The sequence below is a fragment of the Pan paniscus genome, chromosome Y (genome assembly GCF_029289425.2).
Source record: "Pan paniscus chromosome Y, NHGRI_mPanPan1-v2.0_pri, whole genome shotgun sequence".
Lineage (NCBI taxonomy): Eukaryota > Metazoa > Chordata > Mammalia > Primates > Hominidae > Pan > Pan paniscus.
This window is the reverse complement of record NC_073273.2, coordinates 28,399,388-28,414,939: the sequence shown is the minus strand read 5'-3', so window position 1 is coordinate 28,414,939 and position 15,552 is coordinate 28,399,388. Positions and strand designations below refer to the sequence as shown.

The window sequence follows — 15,552 nt, the reverse complement described above, 5'->3', positions numbered from 1 at the left end:
TACATCATTTGTGTTTTTAGATTCTGCCTATATATTATAATTTTGCACGACTATATTCAACTGTGTACAGTTTCAAAGAGTGTAGAAAATAAGTCAAATGTGAATCAACCATATGTCTATTGCCAACATAATTCTCTGTTCATCTGCCTGTATAAACTTTACTCATACTTTATTTATGACTTGTGTATTTGTTTTATTAGTTGGTGGTCAATTACTTTTTTAATCCTCTCTGGGTGCATAGTTGTGGAAATTGTCTTAATTTCCACTTCTATGTATTAATGATTCTATATTACTTTTGTGTGAAGGAAACACTTCTGTGATTTGAAGGTAATTTTTTTGACCTCTGAACTTTTTACTGGCCTCCTGCTCCCCAAAGGGACCTTGCTTCTGCTGGCTCAGCACCTCAAAACGTCGGTGTTACTGGTCTCAGACACCACTTTGCCGTCCATTATCCTGCAGGGGTGTTCTTTTGGATGTTTTTCAGGTATTTGTTGCTGTCCAGAGCATCGCCAAGATTGAAGTTCTCCCCGTCTTCTAGCAGGCGGCAGTAGGTGGCAATCTCAGCCTCCAGCTCGACCTTGATGTTCCACAGGTCCTCGTGCTCTTGGGCCTGGTGCCTCTCTTCCCGGGTTTGGGTCAGCTCTGACTCCAGGTGCAGCAGGATCCTGTTGAGCTCCTCCATCTGCATCTACCTCCCTCAGGCTGTTCTCCAAGGTGGCCTTCAGATATCTCATTGAGTCCAGGTCTATATCCAAGGACTGGACTGTACATCTCAGCTCCCTGAGCATCCTCTCGGCAGCTCCGATCTCAGTGGACTGCATGGTGAATACTGTGGTGCTCTCCTCAGTCTGCCGGCACCAGTACTTGTCCAGCTCCTCTCGGTTGTTCTCAGCCATCTCGTCATATTGGGCCTGGATGCCTGCCATGATCTTGCCAAGGTCCTGAGACTTGGGGACATCTACCTCCATGGTCAACCAAGAGCTGGAAATCAGGTATTATAAACCTTTAACTTCCTCCTCATGATTCTTCATGAGGAGCAGCTCTTCCTTGAGGGCCTCCATCTCTGTCTCCAGCAGAGGCTGAGTGATACTGGTGTTATCAGTAATGTCGCTCTCCACAAACTGGCATATGGCCAGCTCTGTCTCACACTTCAAAGTCATCAGCAGCAAAATGATCATTTTCAGTCTGCAGGATGATGCAGGCACTGTCTGCAGAATTGGCAAAGATTTTTTTATTAGTCTAGTTTTCTGTCCTTATGCCAGTAACAAACGATTTTGATTACTGTAGATTTCTAACATGTCTTGAAATCAGGAATTGTAATGCTTCCAACTTTCTTTATGTGGTCCCCTGAAATTCCGTATACTTTGGGGAGTCACATTCTCTGTTTCTGTCAAAAATAATCTTAAGAATTTCATAGGGATTGTATTAAATCTGTAGCTCACCTTGGGTGTTATAGACACGTTCAAAATACTAAATTTTCTAACTCTTGAACAAAAACATGTTGAAGAGTAAATTGTTTAATTTTCATGTATTTGTGAATTGTATGAATTTTCTTCTGTTATTGATTTCTAGTTTTAATCCATTTTGGTCAGAAATTATAGTCTGTAACCTTCAGTTTTTATTATACTTTAAGTTCTAGGGTACATGTGCGGAACGTACAGGTTTGTTACATAGGTATACATGTGCCATGTTGGTTTGCTGCACCCATCAACTCATCATTTACATTAAGTGTTTCTCCTAATGCTATCCCTTTCCTAGCCCCCCACCTCCAAACAGGCACTAGCATTTGATGTTCCCTGCCCTGTGTTCATGTGTTCTCATTGTTCAACTCCTACCTATGAGTGAAAACATACAGTGTTTGTTTTTCTGTCCTTGTGATAGTTTGCTGAGAAGGATGGTTTCCAGCTTCATCCATGTCCCTGCAAATGACATGAATTCATCCTTTTTTAAGGCTGCGTAGTATTCCATGGTGTATATGTGCCACAGTTTCTTAATCCAGTCTATCACTGATGTACATTTGGGTTGGTTCCAAGACTTTGCTCTTGTGAACAGTGCCACAATAAACATACGTGTGCAAGTGTCTTTATAGTAGCATGATTTATAATCCTTTGGATATATACCCAGTAATGGGATTGCTGGGTCAAATGGTATTTCTGGTTGTAGATACTTGAGGAATTGCCACACTGTCTTCCACAGTGGTTGAACTAATTTACACGCCCACCCACAGTGTAAAAGCATTTTATTTCTCCACATCCTCTCCAGCATCTGTTGTTTTCTGACATTTTAGTGATCCCCATTCTAACTGGTGTAAGATGGTATCTCATTGTGGTTTTCATTTGCATTTCTCTGATGACAGTGACGATGCACAATTTTTCATGTCTGTTGGTTACATAAATGTCTTCTTTTGAGAAGTGTCTGTTCATATTCTTTGCCCACCTTTTAATGGGATTGCTCATTTTTTCTTGTAAATTTGTTTAAGTTCTTTGTAAATTCTGGATGTGAGTCCTTTGTCAGATAGGTAGATTGCAAAAATTTTCTTCTATTCTGTAGGTTGCCTGTTCGCTCTGATGATAGTTTCGTTTGCTGTGTAGAAGCTTTTAAGTTTAATTAGATTTCATTTGTCTATTTTGGCTTTTGTTGCCATTGTTTTTGGTGTTTTAGTCATGAAGTCTTTGCCCATGCCTATGTCCTGAATGGTATTTCCTAGGTTTTCTTTTAGGTTTTTATGGTTTTAGGTCTTTATGGTTTTAGGTCTTACATTTAAGTCTTTAACCCTTCTTGAGTCAATTTTTGTATAGGGTGTAAGGAAGAAATCCAATTTCAGTTTTCTGCATATGGCTCGCCAATTTGTCCAGCAACATTTATTAAATAAGGAATGCTTTCCTCACTGCTCGTTTTTGTCACATTTTTCAAATATCCAAAGGTTGTAGATGTGTGGTGGTATTTCTGAGGCCTCTGTTTTTTTCCATTGGTCTATATATCTGTTTTGGTACCAGTACCATGCTGTTTTGGTTACTGTAGACCTGTAGTATAGATTGAAGTCAGGTAGCATGATACCTCCAGATTTTCTCTTTTGGCTTAGGATTTTCTTGCCTATGCAGGCTGTCTTTTGGTTCCATATGAACTTCAAAGTAGTTTTTTCCAATTCTGTGAAGAAAGTCAGTGGTAGCTTGATGGGGATAGCATTGAATCTATAAGTTATCTTGGGCAGCATGGCCATTTTCATGACATTGATTCTTCCTTTCCAGGAGCATGGAATGTTCTTCCATTTGTTTGTGTCCACTTTTATTTCATCAAGCAGTGGTTTGTAGTTCTCCTTGAAGAGGTCCTTCACATCCCTTGTAAGTTGGATTCCTAGGTATTTTATTCTGTTTGTAGCAATTGTTGAGTGGGAGTTCATTCATGATTTGGCTCTCTGTTTGTCTGTTGTTGGTGTATAGAAATACTTGTGATTTTTGCACATTATTTTGTATCCTGAGACTTTGCTGAAGTTGCTTATCAGCTTAAGGAGATTTTGGGCTGAGACGATGGGGTTTTCTAAATATACAATCATGTCATCTGCAAACAGAGACAATTTGGCTTTCTCCTTTTTCTAATTGAACGTCCTTTATTTCTTTCTCTTTGCTGATGGCCCTGGCCAGAACTTCCAATACTATGTTGAGTGGGAGTGGAGAGAGAGGGCATCGTTTTCTTGTGCTGGTTTTCAAAGGGAATGCTTCCAGGTTTTGCCCATTCTGCATGACATTGGCTGTGGGTTTGTCATAAATAGCTCTTATTATTTTCAGATATGTTCCATCAACACCTAGTTTATTTAGAGTTTTTATCATGAAAGGCTGTTGAGTTTTGTTGAAGGCCTTTTCTGCATCTATTGAGATAGTCATGAGATTTTTGTCTTTGGTTCTGTTTATGTGATGAATTATGTTTATTGATTTGCATATGCTGAACTAGCCTTGCATCCCAGGGATGAAGCTGACTTGATTGTGGTGGACAAGCTTTTTGATGTGCTGCTGGATTTGGTTTGCCAGCATTTTATTGAGGATGTTCGCATCGATGTTCATCAGGGATATTGTTTTTTTGTTGTGCCTCTGCCAGGCTTTTGTATCAGGATGATGCTGGCCTCATAAAATGAGTTAGGGAAGATTCCCTCTTTTTCTATTGATTCGAATAGTTTCAGAAGGGATGGTACCAGCTCCTCTCTGCATCTCTGGTAGAAATCTGTTGGGAATTCGTCTGGTCCTGGACTTTTTTTAGTTGGTAAGCTATTAATTATTGCCTCAATTTCAGAACCTGCTATTGGTCTATTCATAGCAATAGCTAATAATTCTTCCTTATTTAGTCTTGGGGTGGGGGTGTATGTTTCCAGGAATTTATCAATTTCTTCTAGGTTTTCCAGTTTATTTCCGTAGAGGTGTGTATACTATTCTCTGATGGTAGTTTGTATTTCTGCGGGTTTGGTGGTGATATCCCTTTGTCGTTTATTACTGCGTCTATTTGATTCTTCTCTCTTTTCTTCTTTATTAGTCTTACTAGCGGTCTGTCTATTTTGTTAATCTTTTCAAAAAACCAGCTCCTGGGTTGATTGATTTTTTGAAGGGTTTTCTGTAACATGCAATTTTTTTTTAATTCTGTTAAGAATTTTTTTTTGCCTAATATTTATTTTTAGGACAATGTTTTATGAGCTTTTGACAAGACTGTGAGTTTTGTTGTTGTGTAGAGGGGTCTCTATGCATCTGTTAAATCTAACTGCTTTATAGTATTTTCATGTCCTCTGTTTTCTTTTTAATATTCTATCTGGCTTTATTATTAATTACAGAACTGGTGTATTAAAATATTGTTCTCAGTATATTGCAGTTTTTTGTTTATGTTCTGACAAAATGTTGTTGGTTTATTTTAAAATCCTCATGTGAGGTGCATATATATGTGTGTGTATACATAATTAGATAAATACAATTATATAAATGTATATAATTGTCCTAGGTTTCCAGTGAATAAACTCTTTTATTAGTTTGTCCTTTGTTTTCTTTGACAGTTTTAACTTACAGTATATTTTATAAACTAAGACAGTCATTTAAAAAGTATTTTGCATAATGTAATTGTGACATTGTCTTCATTTGTTTACGATTTGCATAAAATTGTTTTGATGCATCTTGCCACTTTTAGTCTGTTTTTGTTACTATATAGTATGATGGCTCATATCTGTCATCCAAGCATTTTAGGGGATTGAGGTAGGAGGTTCACTTGAGGCCAGAAGTTTGAGACCAACCTGGGAAACACAGCAATGCCATGTCTCTAAAATAAATAAATCAATAAATAAATTGAGCACCCTGTAGACAGATGTAGTTAGATTTTATTTTATTTTTTATCTCTGTACTCAATTTATGACTTTTGGTTGAGAATTTTAGTTTGTGAGTAGCTACATAATTTCCTGCATTTGAAGGAATTACTTTTGACACTTTGTGGAGTAAAAGTTAAATATTAAATTTGAACTCAATTGAACATGGACTCAAACAATGTTCACCAAGTCCCAGAACAGGTTGTGTGAGCCCCTTGAAGGCTTCATCCGGCTCTGTTTCAGATAAATTTCTATTTCAATTGATTCCTATATGTTAGTTATTGAAAAACAATAGATAATCAAAAAAACAAGTTGACCTTTTTGTGTTCCTTGAGCCCAGTCGTGAAGGGCCCTCCTGACTGGACTTCATGCCAAATAACTCATTACAAAAAGAGCTAGGGTTCCAGACTGCGCCAAAGCTTCATGAGATCTCTCCTCGTCTGTGCACGGATGAGTGGCCAATCTGGAGCCCAGGCTGTTGCTTCACAGTCTGGTAGTGAATCCTCCATAGTTTGGTGAGTGTAAATATATATATTTTTTATATATATATATACACACACACTATATATATATAATATATATACACTATATATAATATATATATACACAATATATATAATATATATACACTATATATAATATATATACACTATATATATTATATATACACTATATGTATAATATATATACACTATATATTATATATACACTATATATATAATATATATACACTATAAATAATATATATACAGTATATATAATATATATACACTATAGCTATAATATATATACACTATAGCTATAATATATATACACTATATAATATATATTCACTATATATATTATATATACACTATATATAATATATATACACTATATTTAAAATATATATACACTATATATAATGTATATATACACTATATATATATAATATATATACTTTCCCTTCTCCCCTTCCCATTGCAACTTGCTTATATATTTGCTTATTATATCTGCATTGCCTTTTAAGTGGGATAAAGTTTGTTTACCCTTAAAGCTATTGTGTGTGTGTGTGTTTTTTCTTCTCCCTTTGGGTGTTTCCCGCACAGTACATTTTTGGCGTCATGAACAGGATTCAAAAGCAAAAGCGTGCCATTTTTTTGGCAGCAGAAACCAGACAGGGAGCTCAGGAACTTCCCATGTATTCAGATGGAAACTCCTCCAGTTCTTCCCCTTGGCCTTTGACTGGTCCAAGGGAACTGGCCTTTGTGAAAATTGGGAATCTATATTAGTGCATTTTGAATCATTGGCTGTGCGTGAGGTGCGGCAGGGAATCCCAGTTGGTAATTGGAATGCTGAGGGAATTTCCCAGCATTGATGATGCTTGCTTACGGCTTATGAGTTAAAGTGTCAATATAGGGACTGGTTGCTACAAGAGAAATGTAAGCTGGAAAAGGAAAATTTTAATCTGACTTCCAGACTGGCCCTGGCCCCATGCCAGGCCTATGTCTTGACTGATCAGGCTCAAAGCTACCAGCCTATTGCAGAAAAAGCAGCTGTCCCAGTGGCCCGGTCAGGGTAAAACTGAAGAACTAGTCAGTTTTCAGGGCTTGGAGAGGGTAAAAACCCAAATCCTGTCTCAAGGATGGGAAGTTAACTCTAGTAAAATTCAATGGCCTGCACAAACTGTAAAGTTCTTGGCATCCTATGGAATGCAGGGAAACGGTCCATTTTACCAAAGGCTAAGGCTAAAATACTAGAATTTGCAGCCCTACCACTGAAAAGGAGGTCCAAAATTGTAGTGGCTTGCTTGGATTCTGGAGACATCATATTCCCCACTTGGGTAACATTTTACAACCTCTGCAGGCAGTCACTTGAAAATGCTATGAATTTCACTGGAGACAGAAAGACAGCCTGGCTTTTCAGTAAGCCAGACAAGCGGAGCAACTGGCCCTGGATCTATGGCCCTTATAGGATGGGTCAACAGAACTGCAAGTAACTGTCCTAGATCAACATGCTTATTGGAGCCTTAGGTAGAAACAAGATGGGAAGAAGATACCTTTGGGGTTTTAGACCCAGAAGCTGCCAGAGGCTGGCAAAGCTTATATTCTCTTTGAGAAGCTGTTGTTGGCCTGCTACTGGGCTTCACAGGAAACAGAACACCTTTGTTTCAATCATGATGTTCTTATGAGGCCCCAAATTCCTATTATGACTTGGGTCATGAGCTCCCTCAAAACTCACTGGATAGGGTACACTCAAGAAAGTAAATGGAAATGGTACATAAAAGACCAGGCTAAGCTGGAACCAAAACATGTATCATTTTTACATGAGGATGTGCAAAACTTGCCAGCTCAGCAAACAACTGAGCAAGTCCTGCAGATAGGGAAGGAAACCTTCCTTGCCCAATGGGGCAAATCCTTTAAAGTACTAAGTCCAGAGGATCAGAAACACGCTTGGTTACTGATGGTCCCACCAAATACATTGATGGTACTCGATGCTGGGAGGCTGTGGTTTATAATCCTGTTAAAAACATAAACATTTCTGATGAAGGGAGGGGTGTGAGCAGCCAGCTGGCTGAACTAGAAGCCATCCCCTGAGCTATTTAGGAGGAGGCCAGAGCGATTTGTTGCCTGTATACCGACTGTTAGTCAGCAGAAAATTGTCTTACTACCTAGTTGCCCAAATGACCATGAAATAAATGGTGAATTACAAATAAAGAGGTTTGGAGAAAACAATATTGGAAGATACCTGAATCCTGATGCACACTACCATTATTGCTGTTTTCCATACTGATGCTCATGCATCTCTGCTTTCTCTTGACAGACTAAACAGCAGGCAGATCGACAGGCGAAAATTTCCAGCATAAATGCAAACTTGAATGTGGGTGAATGTATTACAACACGTTCAAGCCTGGCAATGAGACACATTATAATGTATGGTGGTATAACTGATAATGATTACCGGGAAGAGTTATAGTTCACTTTACACAATACCACTCCACATTCTTTTGTTACAAGACCGCAGATGCAGGTTGCTCAATTGTCATTGGTACCTGGTACCTTGTTAACAATTAACCCCTGAGGAAATCTCTGCCTCAACAGAGGCTACGTACAGAACTGGGAAATTCAGATCCACTGGTATAGGTAGCTTAAATCCTGGAGCCAAAATATGGATACAGCCTCCATCAGAACCCGCCCCTAAGGCTGGTGACCTTGTAGCTATGGGAGCAGAAAATAAAGAGGTAGTACAATTTCCTAAAAATGAAAAACAATATCATGTTCCCCTTCATTTTTGTTGTTACAGAGAATAACCTGTCGGCTAGTATTCAGCACCTGGGTCATCTTGTCTGAGGCTGAGAATGAGTTCATCAACTGGGCAGCAACCACTGCAACAGAAGCCAACTGCAGTCAATGCTGGCTATGCATCGAATTGACAGAGGCCACAGGAAATGGACTACCTTGGAGAGTTGTCCTTGCCAATATTTCTGAATGGCTCTGTCACTACCAATGGGGCCAAAACAACAACACTTGCAATCCAACCTGGACTTCTTTGCTACTTTAATAACATCTTAATGCACTATAATTATAGTATAACCATTACTGTCCCCTGGGGGGCCCTCTGGGTATGCAGACACTATGGGTGGCTGTACCTGCCCCCATGTTGGATGGGGAGATTCACTTGGGGGTGCCATTAATTCCATTCAGCATCTGGGATAATATTCCCCTCCCCAGTAATTTAGATGCTTACGAAGAGAGCTGGTTATGAACGTGCCAGACTCCCTGGTGGTGGAAACTTATCACAATATTCTCCCTTGCCCCTGGTACAATCCTGCTTCAGCAACAAATTAAAATATTAAGTCTACATGTAGAAAAAGCGCCTAAGATAGTAGCACTAGACTTCTGTTGTTATCAGAAGAATTTGCTCAGCTGTGTACTGTTGTGTTGCAAAATCGAATGGCATTAGGTATGCTTACAGCAGCCTAAGGAGGGCTTTGAACCTTGCTGCATACTGAATGTTGTGTGTATATCCCTGACAAGTCTCACAATATTACTCTCCTTGACCAAGACATGCAAGGACAAGTAAAACAGTGAGAATCTAACCGTCAGGACCCCATCATGGACTGGCTGTCAAACCGGCATTGGCGTTGGCCGTGGTGGGTGTGGTTTCTATTAATTGTGCTTTTAATTCTCCTCTGCTTTATCTGTAATCTATACCAGTTGTGCCTTCCCTGTATATCGGTAAAAATATTTTCCTGTGATTCAGTGTCAAATTGAGGCTGAATGAGGAGGAAAAGTTAAATATTAAATTTGAACTCAATGAACACGGACAGAAACAATGGTCACTAAGTCCTGGAACAGGTTGTGTGAACCCCTAGTGGAATTCATCCAGCACTGTTACTGAGAAATAGTTATTGAGAAACAACAGACAATCACAAAGACAAGTTGGCCTTTTCATTTTCCTTGAGTCCAGTCACGAAGGGCCCTTGTGAGTGGGCCTCATGTCGAACAAATCGTTACAAAAAAAGCCAAGGTCCCAGACTGTGCTGAAGCTTAATGAGACCTCTACTTGTCTGTGCAGGGGTGGGTGGCTGGCTCTGGAGCCCAGGCTGATGCTTTCCTATAGGCAAAGCCCAGGGAAGTGAGGAGAGTGACATCAAATAGTTGATGAGTCAAGAGATATGTCACAGACACTCCTGTATGCAGGGTCCAGACAGGAAACTTACATCGTTTTGGTGCTGAGCCCAGCAATATGTTACAATGTCTTCTGAGGGAAGAACCAAGGCAAAAAACTAATGTCCCTTTGGTGTTAAGCCCAGTGATATGTCACAATTTCCACTGCAGGAAGAACCTCGGCAGGAGAGAATAGTTACATCAGCTAGATGGGGCCCCCATTGATATGTCACAATCCCCACTTGAGCAGGAATCAGTCAGCAGAAGAAAGTCACATCACCTGAGTGATGGGTGCAGAGATAAGTCACAGTGTCCACTGTAGGCAGAGCCCAGGCAGGAGAGCTGCATAACCTGGGTGTTGGATCAGGCAATGTGGCTTATTTGGTAGGGCCCTGGCAGAAAAATTACAAAACATGGGTGCAGCACCAAGTATATGTTATAATGTCCCCTGCGAGCAGCACCAAGGCAAGAGAGGAGACTCGCATCACTTGGTTGCTAGGACAAGTAATCTGTTACAATCTTGTTAGTAGGCAGGGTGCACGCACTTTTTCTAGGTGGTGAATGCAGAGAGATGTCACAAGGTCCCCTGTGAACAGGGCTCAGGCAGTAGCCATCAATTCCCTAGGTATTATGCCCAGCAGTATGTCACAATATCTAAAATATGCAGCGCCCAGGCAAAAGAGGAGAGTCACATCATGTGGGTGCTTGTGTCCCATTGGTTTGTCACAATCTCTCTTTTTGACGGGACCCAGGCAGAAGAGGAGGGTCATAGGTGCTGGGTTCAATAATGTCACAATTTTATATATGGGCTGGGCTAGGCAGAAGAGTCAAGTCCCTCAGGAGCTGGGCCGAGATATATTTCACAGTTACACCTCCAGGAAAGTCCAGGGTTGAGACTGACAACCCTTCACATGTCCCATATCTAGGTGTGAGAGCAAACACATTCTGTATGTTGGGTCTAAATATACAAGTCACAGTCTCAATGGTGCGCTGGATCTGTGCATGGCAGCTTCAGTCTTTCCTAAGGACTGTGGCCCCTTAATGGAGTCACAGCCTCACATGTTTACTGAATGTTAGTTTTAGAGTCGCTAACTCAAACCTGGATCGCATCCACTTATGAGAGTCAATTTTTCATCTTTCAACTGCCTCTCGGTGTGAGATTCGGAACCTCAACAGTGGGCTGTGTTCATGTGAAAAGATGACAGTTTTTACTCTCGGCTCAGAGTAGATATGAGTGTCACAATCTACCTTTGTTCTGGGCCCTGTCAGGACACTCTCTTCACCACATGAAGTCTTTATAGAGTCTGCATGAATATAACAATCCTCTCTGAAACCTTAAGCAGGCACGGACCCCTCCTGGTACCTTTAGCTTTAAGCCCTGGTATGACAGTCAACATCTTTCTAATTGGCAAGTTCCAAGTAAGAGTTCTTAACTGCCTATGAGCTGTGTTTAAAAATAAGTCACCATCCCACCTGTGGCTGGGTGTTCACATATGAAAGTCAGAATCCCCATTGTGGACTGTGTCTGCATGTGTAATTCAGGACCTCAAGAGTGGACTCTCTCCACGTGTGATAGAGACCATCCTGAATATTGGTGGGGTGTGCATCTGAGAAGCATAATCTCACCAGTGTGCTGAGCCCTGTGGTGACAATTTCTCTACCATAGTTTACACAATATGCATGACAGTGGTACTCCTCCATGTGACCTATCACTGGGTCTTGCACACAGGTGATGTGAGTCTCCTCTCCTGCCTTGGAATGCTCACAGGAGGCATTGGGACATACCACTTAACCCTATATTCAGGTTATGTGACTGTCTTTTCTGTGCTCTGTCCATGAGCTCTTGTGACATATTTCTGGGTCCAAAACACAGGTGACATAGCTCTCCTGTCTGAACTCTGCCTACAGAGGGCATGGTGGCATATCTCTGCACCAGTCACTAGATGATGTGACTCTATCTTCTGTCTAGTCTCTGCCTACAGGGTGAATTGTGACTTATCACCAGGCGCAGCATTTAGCTAATGTGACTCTTTGCTTTTTTTCAGGTTCTGCCCAAGGGGGAGATTGTGACATATCGATAGGTAAAACTCCAAAATGATTTTACTCTTTTATCTTGGCTCTGCCCTCAGAAGGCATTGGGATATATTGCTGAACAAGCACCAATGTAATGTGATTGTCCTACCTGAACCGTGCCCACAGAGAGCATAGTGACATATCTCTGAGCCCATGAACTATTTGATATGGCTCTATTCCCTTACCTGGGTTTTGCCCATAGAAAGATTGTGATGTATTTTTTGGTCCAGTGCTTAAATGATGTGATTCTCCTCTCCAGCCTGACACATGCCCACGGAAGTAAGAGTGACAACTCTGGGCCTAGCCCACAGGTGATGTGACTCTTATCCCTTGTTTCTTGTTTCTTGTTTCTGCCCAGGGGAGTCATTGTGATGTATCTCTGAGACTATTATTAGAATGATATGACTCTCCTGTTTTTACTGAGACCTGTCCACAGTGAGGATGATGACATATCACTTAGGCCAGCACATATGTGATGTGACTCTCTTCTCATGCATATGCCCTGCCTCCTGGGGTAATTGTGACATATAACTGGGCCCCTTCCCTAGGTTGTGCAACATATCCCTGTGATAATACTCTTTGTACCATTTAAGGGCTTTATATAATATAAGAGAGAGTGGTATTCCCCTCAGACCTTCATACAAAAGGAAAACTTAGGACCTACCTGTTTTCCAAAGCCTCACTATGAAAAACAATGTTTCTCTTAGTGGCAGGTTTGAGGTATGAGAGTCATTACACCTGTGAGCTGGCCAAGATATATTTTTCAATCTCTCCTCTGGGTAGGGAGGTAGCAGGAGAGTCACATCACCTGGATGCTTGGCCAGAGATTTGTCAATATCTTCCCTGATGGCAGGGACCATGTAGGAGAGTCACATACCTAAGGCTGGGCCAGGGATATGTAACAATGTTTTCTGAGGTCAGAGGTTAGGAAGGGAGTCCCATCACTTGTGTGCTCACCAGGGATATGTTACAATCCCCTCCTGAAATCAGAGTATATGCAGCAGAGACAAATCACCTGAATATTGAGCTCAGTGATATGTCACTACACTCCCTGTGGGCAAGGCCATAGCAGGAGAGACACATCACGTGATTACCGATTACTGGGCCCAGTGATATGTCAGAATCTTTCCTGTGGGCAAGGTGCAGGCAGAAAGGAGAGTCACATCATCTGGCGTTGGAAGCAGAAATAGGCTACAAGGCTCACTGTGGACAGAGTTTGGGCAGGAGCCTCTAATCTCCTAGGTGTTAAGTTCAGTGATACGTTACAATGCTCCCTGTGGGCAGCATGAAGGCAAGAGAATAGAGCCACATCACCTACGTTCTAGGTCCAATGATATGTCCCAATTTTATTTGTGATCTGGGCTTAAACAGAAGAGTCTAATCACTCAGGTGCTGGACAAAAGTGTATATTTGTCACAATGCCACCTGGAGGAAGGTCCAGATATGGGATTAATCCTGCACATATTCTGGTTTTAGGCACGAGAGTGAACACCTTTTGTATGTTTGATCTAAGTACACAAGTCACTATCTCAATAGTGGACTAAACTTGTGCGTGGCAACCCTATTTTCTCTTGCAGACTTTGTCCCCTAATTGAAATCACAGCTTCCCAGGTGTGCTGACTCATGATCTCAGAGTCATCAACACATCTGTGACTCTCACATATGAGAGTCAATTTTTCAACTTTTGAAACTGCCTTCGGGTGTGGGATTCAGAGCCTCAAAAGCGAACTATGATCATGTGAAAGAACGACAATTTTTAATGTTGGCTGGGTGTGCATCCCAATGTCATTATATTACTGTGTGCTGAGCCCTATTAGGACTATCTGTGTTGCACCTGAGGGCTTTATATGTTATGCATGACAGTCTCAATTCTTTCAGAGATTTTCATGCTGACATGGACCCATGATCATACCTATGGCCCTAAGCCAATATATGAGTCAACACCTTTACAATTGGCGGGGTCCAGATAAGACAATCATCAACTTTCTATGCGCTGGGTTTTTAACGAAGTTCCCATTCCAACTCTGGACAGATGATTACATATGAGAGTCACAGTTCCAACTATAAACTGATTCATGTGTGCAATTCAGGACCTCACCAGTGGGTTCTGTTTATATGTGAGGGTGAAAATCATAATGGTCAGGAGGGTGCAGGGTGTGCATACGAGAAACAAATTTCACCTGTGTGCTGGGCCCTGTGATAAGAATCTCTACCACCTGAGAGCTTTCTGTAATATGTGAGAGAGTGGATGATCCTAGCGTGGAGACCCATGTTTTTTTTTTCATTTCCCTAAGTGTAGCTAGGAGAAGCAGTATCTCTCCTATTGGCTAGTTTGACATATGAAAGTCATCATTGCACCTGTGTGTTGTGTTCCAAGATATATGTCATAATTACACCTGCGTATAGGAAGAGAGCAGGAGGGTAAAATCTGTTGGACGCTGGGCCAGTGATATGTCACTTCCCTGAGAGCAGAGACCAGGCAACAGTCACATTATCTGAATGCTCAGGCATCAGTATGTTGCAATCCACTTCTCAAATTAGGACCCAGGCAGCAGAGACACATCACCTGCATGCTGGATCTAGCAATATGTCACCATCCTCTCTGTGGTCAGGATGCAGGCAGAAGAGTCACATCTTCTTGGTGATGAATGCAGAAATATGTTACAAGTTTCACTGTGCATAAGATAGAGGAATAAACCTTTTATTCCCTAAGTTTTGGGCCCAGGGATATGTCACAATACCCAAAGTATGCAAACCCAGGAAAAAGAGAACAATCACATCACCTTGGTGGTAGGGTCAGTGATATATCACAATGCCCTCTTTTGGAAGGGCCCAGATAAGAGTGGAGAGTCACATCGCCTAGGCAATGAATATAAAGGTATGTCATAATACCCCTGTTGGCAAGACTTATGCAGAAGAGTCACATCACCTATTTGTTCAACCCAGACATATGTTACCATATACCATGTATGCAGGGCCCGGGCAAGACAAAAGGATACATCACCTCAGTTTTGGCCCAGCAATATATCACAATACCTCCTAAGAGGAGGTAACAGACAGGAGAGTCACATCACCTAGGTCAGAGGAGCAGAGCTATATGGTAATGCCCTGTGTGTGTGGGCCCAAAAACAGAGGAGAGTTACATCACCTGAAGACTGTACCCAGCTATAAGTCACAATGATGCCTGTGGACAGCACCCAAGCATGAGAAGAGAGTACCATCATGTGGGTGCTGTGCCAGGCTGTATTTCAAAATCTCCATATTTCACAATATGGATAGGTTTCAGGGAGAAGAGGAGCATCACATTATCTAGTTGATGAGTCTAGAGATACATCAAAATGACCCCTCTAGAGAGACCGGGATGCAGAATCATATGATCTGTGTGCTGGGTCTAGGAATAACCCACTCTCCCTTCTGTAAACATGGCCAAGGCAGAAGATGAGGGTCAAATCTGTTAGGTGATGGTGTGGAAAGATTTTACAAGGCTCCCTGTATGCA

At 41.3% G+C, this 15,552-nt stretch overlaps 1 pseudogene; it reads right to left on the bottom strand.

Moving 5' to 3' along the window:
• Window positions 1–348: 348 nt before the first annotated feature.
• On the bottom strand, window positions 349–1,139 carry LOC129395692 (keratin, type I cytoskeletal 18-like; annotated as a pseudogene).
• Between the last annotated feature and the right edge of the window lie 14,413 nt (window positions 1,140–15,552).